At 43.2% G+C, this 9574-nt stretch overlaps 1 pseudogene; it reads right to left on the bottom strand.

Annotated features, from left to right (window-relative positions):
* Window positions 1-379: 379 nt before the first annotated feature.
* LOC124529083 (actin-related protein 2/3 complex subunit 2-like) lies at window positions 380-9232 on the bottom strand (annotated as a pseudogene).
* Between the last annotated feature and the right edge of the window lie 342 nt (window positions 9233-9574).

Here is a 9574-nt window from a genome sequence, read left to right on the forward strand (position 1 = left end):
GGAGGGGTAGAGAGAGAGGGAGAAAATTCCAAGCAAGTTCTGCACTGTCAGCACAGAGCCTGACTTGGGGTTTGATTTCATGAACCACAAGATCATGACCTGAGCTGAAATCAAGAGTCAGATGTTTAATCAACTGAGCCACCCACACGCCCCCCCACACACACACCTTTTCTTTTTCCTTTTTTTAATTCCTGAGAACTACGAATTCCTTGCAAATGCAGCTTGTTTCTGCAGATTATTTTCCAAACATGCACAAAATGGAACCAAAACGGAGAATCCCTTAAGAACCCGAAGAGGTGAAACATTTAAAGCTACATTATCTGGTAGCAAGTGTTCCAGCCTTCAGTTGCCAGCCACTTCCTCATCCTGTTCTCAAGAGTTAGCTGGATGAAAACATCTTCCCAGTGATTGTTTTCACTTCTTTTTTCTTGGCACCTGGGCATGCATGATTTAGCACCTTGAGGAATGTGTTTGCCTGCATACTTGTGTGAATATGGGCCTGAAAGTCCTTGATGTGGTAGTGCAAATAGTCCCAGAACATGGGAATCACCCAGAACATGGTGTTGTCTTAAGACTGGCATTGGTGTAGTGAGGGAACAGCATGAAGCTAAGATAGCCAGTGTTGTCACCCATGATAGCATCTGTCTTTCAGCTCGAGAGGAGGTTCCCTGTGGCTAAAGAGGACCTGTAGGGCTGTATGGCTGGCTCTGCCTCCTTCTTCGAAGTCCTGCATGAACACTTTTCCAATGGCCACATCATCAACATCCTTAAGCACTATGCTGAAGACGACTGTGACTCTGTCTTTTTAAGACTCGGCATACATGGTCTCATCATCTCTACATGGATAACTGCCCTGTTCTCTCCTTCTTTATCCTCTTCTTGGAACTGGAAGTATTTCTCAAAGACAGAGGCAAAACAATTTCATTTCAACATGCCAACCTGATGCACAGTGGAATCTTGGATGCCGGCAGATTTCCAACGTCACAATAGCAAAAAAGATATTGTATCCTGACTCAGGATTTACCAAGAAGCTCCCATACACTCTCTTTAATAACTCATCAGCACTATGTGCCTCGATTCCTTGCTGAATTTCAAAGAAATACTGACCATCACTTTTGTTTTGTCTCCATTAGGATTTGAAATACGATAGCAGACTCCATCGAAATCTGCACATGTGACTGCTGCTTCTGGTTTGCTGTGAGGGGCTGCATTCTCGAAATTGAGTGCCAGCATCTCCTCAATGATGCACTTGTTTGCCTCCAGCAGGATCCTGGCAGCAATTGGCCCCAACGCCTGAACCCGCCTGCCCAGCCACCTAGCCACCACCACTGCCACCTCACCCACCTATGCTGAGTGATTTATTGTTGTTGTTGCTTTTAAGCGCTTTTGAGTTTTTACCCTGATGATGTTTTCAGAACATTTTTCATCTTTCGGGCTTTCAGATTTAATCATTGTATGATTTCCTGAACCTGGAATGGCTTCTTTGTGGAATTAGCCATTCTGTAGTATTTATTAATCATAGTATTCAGATTCTCTCAGTGGTATTTGCTTATTCCATCAAAAACTGTTAGTGATATCGTGTTTTCTGTCAAGCATCACGTAAGCAGCACATAGTTGAATTTTGATTTAAAAAATAATCTGAAAATCTTTGCTTTGCCCTTTTCCTTTTATGACATAGCTGTCCTATTTGATCTCACCTCAATCGTTTTATTGCATGTTTCTTCTTTTTTTTTTTTTAAATGATTTGAAGTTTCATTTGCTTTCTGCCTTGTACTGTTTGGACTATACTTGATCTAAATCTGTTTTCTGGTCTTGTTTTGCTTTATTTCTCATTACATTTTAGACTTTTGCTCACTTCCTCCTTGAAAGTCTTGCTTCCTGCAGCATCCATGAAGCCATGTATCTCCTGATTCTTCTGTCTTCCCTCTGGCACTTTCTTCTCAATTATGATGTTAGGCCCCTCCCTCTCTTCCCATTCCTCAAATGTTGATGCTCTTCAGAGCTCCCCTTTTCTTCCCAACCCACTTTATCCAGGCCATTTTGACCAGTTCCTTGGATTTAATTGTCATCCATACATTAACAATTCCCAATCCTTCAGATCTATCCTAGATCCCTCACCTGTACTCAAGACCATAGACATATAACTAACTGCCAAATATCTCCATTTGGACACCCCACAGGCACTTTAAACACAATGTGATCAAAATGATACTTGTTTCTTTCCCAGTGAACCTGATTCTCTGCCAGAATTTTCCCTCCAGGATTTGATAGCACTATCCACTTCAATCCTAAAGCCAGAAAATCTGGGAAGATATTTAACCCTCTGGTTTCCCTCAGCCCTCATAGCTGTCACCACACTTTTCAGTATTCTTGATTCTGGATTCTACATAACAATGGAATTCATCTTCCTCTCCCTGTCCTCAGAGCTTCTGCTATGGAGTTAAGTGACCACCAGCTCTTACTTAGATCCTACAAAAGCTGCCTAATTGGTCTTTTTCAATCTATCCTCGCTCCTGCAAACAGAAGAATCTTCTAAAATGCAAATCTGTGTTGCTCCCACACTTAAAACTCTTCAATGGATTTCCATTACTTTTAAATAAATCTTGGAAGGCCCTCCTTGATCTTGACCTCACTTATCTCTGCCATCTCTTCTTTTTTTTTTTTTCCTGCCACCTCTCCTTGAGCCACCCTCTCTATCTCACTATATTCTCCAGCGATAGCTATGCTACGTTTATGTTAGCTCCTTGGACATGCCATGAACCCTATGGCAGCCACTGTAAATTGCCACCAGTATCCATCCATTTTCTTCTTTTTAAAGAATTGATCTCACTCCAGATTTAGTAGGGTGCATAACTGCTGGTTACTACTTTTACCAGCCACCCCTGCTGTTAGGTGTGGCTCTGTGACCAGGCTTTCATGAATGGAATGTGTGGAAGAGTGATATGTGCAACTTTAATGTCACTTCCTTAAAAATAAGTTGATTGCCCTTCATTCCTTTCGTGGGGCTGGAGTGTGAATGTGGAGCTGGTGAACAACTTTTGACCATGAGAATGAGGAAACACACAAGGAGGTTGGGAAGGCTATAAAACGGAAGGAACCTGTGACCATGAAGGACTATGTGGCATACAGATTTTTGAGTTCTTAATTATAGCAGTTTAGCCTATGTATCAGTCAGGATCACTTGGGTAATGCTGCAGTAACAAACAACCCTTAAAGCTAAGTGGCTTAACACAACAAAGGTTTATTTTTCACTCATGCTACAAGTACAGCACGATCAGTAAAGTGGCTTTGCTCACGTGGTCATTCAAGGATCCAGCCTAATAGATGGCTTCATCTAAATATATTCTTTAATGAGGACATAGGAGAGAAGGACACTTGGCAAACTGTGTTCTGTCTCTTAAAGTTTCCAGCTGGGAGTCAGGCACAGTACACTCAGGGTGCAAGTCATACTGTCTCACCTAATTCAAAGAGGATTAAGGACAGATAATCCTATCATGTTTCCAGAAGGAAGGGAAGACCAGAATATGTGTGACTAGTCCTGATGACTAGCTCAGCTTCTGCCTTAATGTGTCTTAACTGGTGTTCCCTCAAAAGAGGTAACCTCTGTTTCTCTTGCTTAAGTGTTCGTAGGATGTTTTCTTTATGTTTCCAAATATATATTTCAAAGATCTCACAAGACTATATCTTCTTCTTAATCCTTCCTGCAATAATTACCCTTGGGAATCCTAAAGTAACTGTTCCCTTTGCATAATATTTTCCTAAATATTTATCTCAATATCTGAACTCTCTCCAAAGCTCCAGTCCTAGATTTCCAACTGCCAATACCTGTCAAACTTGGCAAGCTTAAAACAATTGACTGCAGTACTTAAATCTGATTCTTCTGAGTTTATATTCTTATTTCGTTTTATCTCTGTATCTCCAGGCCTTAGGATTAGGGCCTGGCATGAGAAGGGGCACTGCATACTTAATGAATGAATGAATATTATAAAGATTTTTATTTATTTTAAATGTTTATTTATTTTGAGAGAGAGCATGAACAGGGGGAGAGGCACATAGAGGAGGAGAGAGAATCCCAAGCAGGGTCTGTGCTATCAGCATGGAGCCTGACACAGGGCTCCGTCTCATGAGCTGGGAGATCATGACCTGAGCCAAAATCAAGAGTCAGGCGCTCAACCGACGGAGCCACCCAGGTGCCCCTGTAAAGATCTGACAATGGCTTGCAAACCAGGAATCTTCTCTGATTCCAATTTCCTCCTTACGAGCCTGCGCACAGTCCTTCTCCTCGCCACAATTGGCTAGTCCAGTGCTCTTTGCCTAGCAACTAAATGATTACAATAGTTTTCTCACAGTTATCCCCATCAACATATTTTTTTCATTCTTCAACCTACTTTATGCAATGTTCCCATATTAATTTCCTCGAAGCATGTGACATTCTACAGCCCTGTAAGGAGTGCAATCACACGCAAGCAGTATGGTATGTTCTGAAGGTAAGCACAAATAAGGCACAGTCTCCACGCTTGAGCAGCTTACAGTCCGGTGGGAGACAGACATGTGTCTAGAGACACAGAACCGGGAAAGCAGAGCCAAAAACAGAGGAGCACAAAGGTGGAGTGACAGATGTGACAGATGTTGAATCAGCCAAGGAGTCAGAGAAACGGAGTCACTTACTTCATGTCCTAACAGACAATTAGACATTCTCCGGAATCAGCATTAGATGGAAATAGGAATGATTCCTGTTTTGAGTCAGGAGGGGGAAGAACTGGGCACCAACTGGGGTTAGTTTGGGAGTGGGCAGGGATTGACGGCAATTTTATCTGAGGACCTCTGTTTTCTCTCTGATGCGTGAGAAGGACAAAGGATGAGTCACTGTGCTGTGTAGTCCTCCAGGAAGGCCTGGATGTGCTGCCAGCTGGTGAGGATGGCTTGGTTCCCCATACCTGCTGGAAACCTCTAGCTACGTCCACAGCATTCGATTTAATTCTACAAACAGGTACTGATGTACTGGGACCAGTGTTTGGCTACAGTAGGTAGCTGCTCTTCCTTGTCCTTCCTTGCACATCTCCAGAATTCAAGCTGTGTTTTGGCTTTCACAAGAATACTCAGATATACACTGCTTTCCAGGGGAGGGAGCCTGAAGTCAAATGAATTGCTGCATGGATTTTGTAAATTCAGAGCAGACCAAATTGCTTAGAAGCAAAGCCTTGGCAATGTTTTATTTACACAAGCCAGGCTTTTTTCAGAAAGAAAATAAGAGGGTTTGGGTTGGGGAAGGGGGCCGGGAGGAGTATTATTTTTGGAAATCCAAGGGCTGAATATGAATATAGAGCCAAAGCCTGGAAAATTAAAAGCATAGATTTTGGGAAGGGAAAGATCATCCTGTCCCCTGACTGCACCCCGCCCCCGCCCCGCCACCACATGCACCCCATCAAAAGAAATATAGTCTGACCAGCAGGCAGGAAGATGTGGAATTTTGTAGTTTACTTTAAGTGTGCCTTTTGTGCAAGGCCCTTGGAGAATAAAACAGATCATGTGATCTGATGAAGGTGATGGACAAATCCTCTTAACAGAAGCACACGAGGAGTGTTCTTTGTCTTCCTACTGACCTAGACTTGGTTACGATTCCTGGGTCTTATGCTTGGGATTCCAGAAGCATACAGTTTTTTACAAGATACTCTAGAAATGTTCATGGACCTTTCCCTGATGAATTTCCAAAAGGACTAGAAATGCCACTTTGGAAAATACACAGGATGCTGAGGTCACGTACATGAGCTGCCAAACACCAGCAGAGACAGGGCATTGGATTAAGCAGAATTGTACCCCCACCCGCCCACCCCACTCATTCGACGAACCCATAAAAAAGAGAACCGGAGGCTTTCTGAAAGAGAAAATCTAAGCTTCTGTCCTCCAAGGCACACCCTAGAAAAGACTTAATAGCTAACTAATAATTATCAGGGAAATCAAATTACCTTTATAATAAGAAGCACACTACTCTTACTTTACACGAAGAACTGCTGAGGATTACCTTGAAATCTCCTTGAAATTGGTCTAGAATTGCTTTATGGTAAAGAACCTAAAAGACACGTTTTCTTTCATTCTCTCTTTCAGGCAGATTTGTAAGAAAAAAATTAATGCTATGAAGCCAGCCATTTCTTTTCAAAAGATAGATCCTCCCCTGCCACACCTATTTTTTTTTCAATATAGAACTTTAGTATTGCTCAAAAGGATATGAGCATGTCAGGTGGCCTTTAAAAAATCCTTTTAAAAGAAAGAAAAAAAAAATAATCCAGACAGACAGGAAATCACCAGAATTCCTTTAACTCTTTATAATTTCTGGAAACGAGGACACCTAGGGGCACCTGGGTGGCTCAGTAAGCGTCTGACTTCAGCTCAGGGTATGATCTCACAGTTCATGAGTTCTGGCCCCACATCAGGCTCTCTGCTGTCAGCACAGAGTCTGCCTCAGATCTGCTGTCCCCCACCCCCTCGTCCCCTCCTCAACTTGTTCTAAATAAATAAATAAACTTAAAAAAATAATAATTTCTGGAACTGAGAGAAGAGCTTGGAGTGTGGTTAATTTCTCCCCAAGGAAATGTCAAACTCTCGTCAGTGGAGAAGCCTCTTGTCAACATTTAGGACTCCAAGGTGTGTAGGAACATGAGGTATCTTATAAGCTATTCCAGCCGCCTGAACTTTTGTCAAGGCAAACCAGACCGATTCTGAATGGGTGGGTCATGGGCGCAGCCGGTGCCCCCCTGGATCCTGTCATCTGGCTGAGGCGACCATGCCCCAGCTGGTGTGAGTGTTGGCCTCTGATGGTTCACACCTTCCCCTGTCACAAAGGCCGAGCCTTCAGGTGTGTGAGAGTCTCCTGCCTGGGAGGTCATGCCCTGCCCCAGGGATGGACGGTAGAACAGTTGGCACCCAGTGACTGCCCACAGAGGTTCAAAAGGCTGGCCTCTCCTCGGGGCGTGACAAACTCTGTGGGACAGCTGTGGTCAGCGTGTCCCCTGTGGGGCCTGGCTGAAGCTAGGCCATAGCTCGTCTTGACTTAGCTTTCCTTTTTGTCAGATATCTTGCTCTTGCAACTTTCTCTCTCTGGAGAGGATTCCATCAACAAACGTCTTCCACAGGAATCCTGTCTGAGGCTCTGCTTCTCAGAAAGCCAACCTGAGACAATGCAACAGAATAAAATCTGAGACTCTCTTATGTTATTTCTACAATCCCTCTTTTCTCCTTTTTCCTCTCTATGCCAGTCAATACTCACACTTTTCATATTTTCTTTCTTTCCTTTTTTTTAATCAAAATCTTCCCTCAGGTAAAGATCTGATAGCTTCAGCCTCATACACATTAATGATATATTAGGTTTAAAGGTCTCTCTCCCAGGGCATTGGCATCTTAACGTGATACAAAGAACAGGACTGGAATTAAGGGATGCATTATTGGTGGCTCCAGAATTCTGAAGGGATGAGTTAACTTTTCAGCACCTAAACCATCCCATCACAGGTCATTATGTGCTCTACCTAAACGTATTTCACCTTAATTAGAAAGGGCTGATGTCATTTGCTTGTGCAAAATTAGAACTCCTGACGTTGTCACAAGGACTCCCAGGGGCCCTTCCAGCTTCCCCGTTCTTGTGAGGCCATGAAGGGGACTCTGGAAGAAGAAGCCAAGTGTCTCTTTCCCCACTGCTGTATCTCATGGCCTCATTCTTTCCCTGGAATTATGGAAAATTAGACCTGCTAGTTCAGCATTTCTCAAAGAATTCTGTGTTCAAGCACCTTTGGAAAACATAATTTATTATCCCCTTTTCAGGAGGATGTATAGTATTGTTAATATATTAAGTCTAAGAAATAAGATTCAATGTATTAAATAAATTTAAATATATTAAATAAAGAATCCTATTTAATTTACTAAGCCCAGGCTTTTCTAAACTTATCCATATTCGAATCCAACTTTTATGGTTCATCATTTAGGAAATACCCATCTGTTCCAATCTCCTCATTTTACACATAAGATCCGGAGGCCCCGGAGTTAAGCTTCTCTGATTTTTCCAACTCCCTGGGTGACAAGCCACCTCAGTGATGTGACACGTCCTAGAGGCAGTACTGTCCCGCATCCACACTGACAATGTGCTGTGTGCCATCACTGGACGCTGTACCACTTTGCCAGCTGACGTAGGCTGATGGCACAGCCACCTTCACAGGGTCACTTCATGCGGTTAATTCAGTGTTGGCCATGTAAGCTTCAGACCTCCTCTCGTATCTGTATAAATAGCCAAAACTGTCCCGGACCCAAGTTGACTAAACAAGTGACCTGTTTGTTTTTATTGGGTGTGTTTTGGTGAAGCTAAAACATGTCTTGGAGATCCCAGGATGTCACCTGTTTTAATTCACAGACATTCTGTGTTCCAGCAGATCTCAATGACTTTGATGATACCAATTCTCCGGTTTTTTATCAGCGATTTTTTTTTTTCCTAACAAAGTGATTCACATATATTAACATTTAGCAATTCTAGATTCTTTTGCTTTCTGGTTTAAATTATCTACATTCCCTATTTAATAAGAGTTTGGCTTTTTTTAAAAAAAATTATGTTTTATTTATTTTTGAGAGCAAAAGAGACCATGAGCAGGGGAAGGGCAGAAAGAGAGGAAGACACAGAATCTGAAACAGGCTCTGGGCTCTGAGCTATCAGCACAGAGCCTGATGTGGGGCTTGAACTCACAGGCTGTGAGATCATGACCTGAGCCAAAGTCAGAGGCTTAACTGACTGAGCCACCCAGGTGCCCCATAATAGTTTGGCTTTTTGATCAATGAAGTCAAATTGAAAGGCTCTTCTTCTGTGAAAAACCAAAGGGTTTACACCCAAATAGTCTTGTCTTTCAGCTCCAAGCCTGAGGACTCGAGTGTCTTCAGAGATATGTCACAAAGCTTGTGTATGTATAAATAAATTAGTGCCGTGAGTGCGTGTGTGCATTCCAAAATAAATCCTCAGGCTTGCTGCTCCCTTTTCAGCTCAGCTGAGGAAACTGTAGCAAAGAGCCGCTCTAGCTGGAAAGAAAATCAGCCATTTTATACCCTGTTCAGTATGCAGGCTTTTATCTGGGTCTAAACGTGTGTATAAAGAAACCATTAGGACAGCTTACTTCTTGGCCACTCCATCTGCCACCTCAGCAGGAGCGGACACACCACAGAGAACCTGACCAGGCCAGTCTGGTGCGGCCACGCCCCCCATCACTAAGGAAAGCCTCCTGTGCAAGTTCAAGGATGCGCAAGTTCAAGGAGGGCAGCCACGTGTGCACTGCCCTCACTGCCCTACAGCCTTGCAGCTCAGGACTTGCAGCCGGCAAATTGGCTTGGGGCATCAGTGCCCCTCTCCCTTCCCAACCATACCAGTGAGAGTGTCTCCTGGTTCCTGACCTGCCATCCATCCTCCTGGCTGGTTCTCACTGTGTACCAGTGAGGAAGAGAGCAAAGCAAAACAAATATTCCCATAGTTACATGCAGAAACATAATATTTCGAAGTTAACGAGGGCCTTGAACATCATTTCCGTGTGTTGAGTTTCACAGGGAAAAA

The sequence above is a fragment of the Lynx rufus genome, unplaced genomic scaffold (assembly GCF_022079265.1).
Source record: "Lynx rufus isolate CCGP_SWC_20201006 ecotype Redwood Valley unplaced genomic scaffold, mLynRuf1.p SCAF_6, whole genome shotgun sequence".
Taxonomy (NCBI): Eukaryota; Metazoa; Chordata; class Mammalia; order Carnivora; family Felidae; genus Lynx; species Lynx rufus.